The 1,303-nt window shown below is 38.9% G+C and overlaps 1 pseudogene; it reads left to right on the top strand.

The window, feature by feature from the left end:
* Positions 1 to 355: 355 nt before the first annotated feature.
* Positions 356 to 772, top strand: LOC136386483 (small ribosomal subunit protein eS12-like; annotated as a pseudogene).
* The last annotated feature ends 531 nt before the right edge of the window (positions 773 to 1,303 follow it).

Genomic DNA, 1,303 nt, shown 5'->3' with positions numbered 1-1,303 from the left:
CACAATCAAATGTCAAAATAATCTGGAGATGTTTTCTCTCAACATATGTACCCTGGTTTATCAATGTCACTGCATTAAACTTAATAAATAAATTAAAAAAAAAAGATTTGGCTCTATTTTGTACTTCATAGCAGTTACCAAAGAGTCAAGGGGTGTAAAGTACAGCACAGGGAATACAGTCAATACTGTTGTAATACCTATGCATGGTGCCAGGTGGGTACTGGAAATACTGGGGGAAACACTTTGTAAAGTATACAATTGTCTAACTAATATGCTGTACATCTGAGACTAATACAAAATAATATTGAATGTAAACCCTAGTTGAAAAAAAAAAAAGATTCTGTCCCATCTGTAACTCACCGCTGTGGCTGAGGAAGGCATTCCTGCTGGAGGTGAAATAGCTGTTAGTAAGTACTGTTTTACAGAAGATACTGAAGACCACAGTCATCCACGAGAGCTTAGCCCAAAAAATTTCTCCAAGCTGCCAAAACCTAAGAGCAGTTTCAAGCCAATCTTTATGTGCTCGCATCCATCCAACTGCAATGGGCCTGTGTATATCAGTTTGGTGGAGACCCTTTGTGCTGAAGAGCAAATCAACCTAGTTAAGGTTGATGACAAGAAACAGGGGGGAATTGGTAGCTAGGCCTCCATAAAACTGACAGAGAGAGAAACCCTGATAAACTGGCTGGTTGCAGTTGTATGCTACTTCAGGACTATGGCATAGTTTCAGGCCAAGGATGTCATCCAGGAGTACTTCAAATGCAAGGAATGAAAAATAAAATACTTGATTCTTGATCCTAAAAAAAAAGTCTAAAAATATTCTATAATGTATTCACTCAGTAATAGAACATGTTGATACTAACATTTTGGAGTATTTCTTTCCGTGTGTGTGTGTGTGTGTGTGTGTGTGTGTGTGTGTGTGTGTATGAATAAGAAGCCCTTAATAGTTATCTGTTATTACAGTCTCCGAAGACAATGGGTCAGCTGGATTTCTTTCCTTGCTGAGTACTGAGTGTGGGGCTTCTGGAAACCTGGGCCTTGAAACCAGCCAAACTAAGACACTTTCCTTGTTTCATGCTCACGCCTGTTACTATGATCTGCAAATGATGTGTGCTGCACAACCACATTTTCAAAGACTGCACAATAGAAAGTGGTGAAATAAGAATGCATTTGTATTGGTGACCAGCCAAACATAATCTATATTTCAAACCCAACTTTTTTTAGTAAATAACGGAGTTGAAATTTGGGGCTAGGAGACAAGTGCCTTTGAAAGCTTAACTCTGGCTTTGTCTACTACAAGCCT

This window comes from Saccopteryx leptura, chromosome X, assembly GCF_036850995.1.
Source record: "Saccopteryx leptura isolate mSacLep1 chromosome X, mSacLep1_pri_phased_curated, whole genome shotgun sequence".
NCBI lineage: Eukaryota > Metazoa > Chordata > Mammalia > Chiroptera > Emballonuridae > Saccopteryx > Saccopteryx leptura.
Note: the sequence above shows the minus strand (reverse complement) of the source record. Positions and strands in the feature narration are given on the sequence as shown.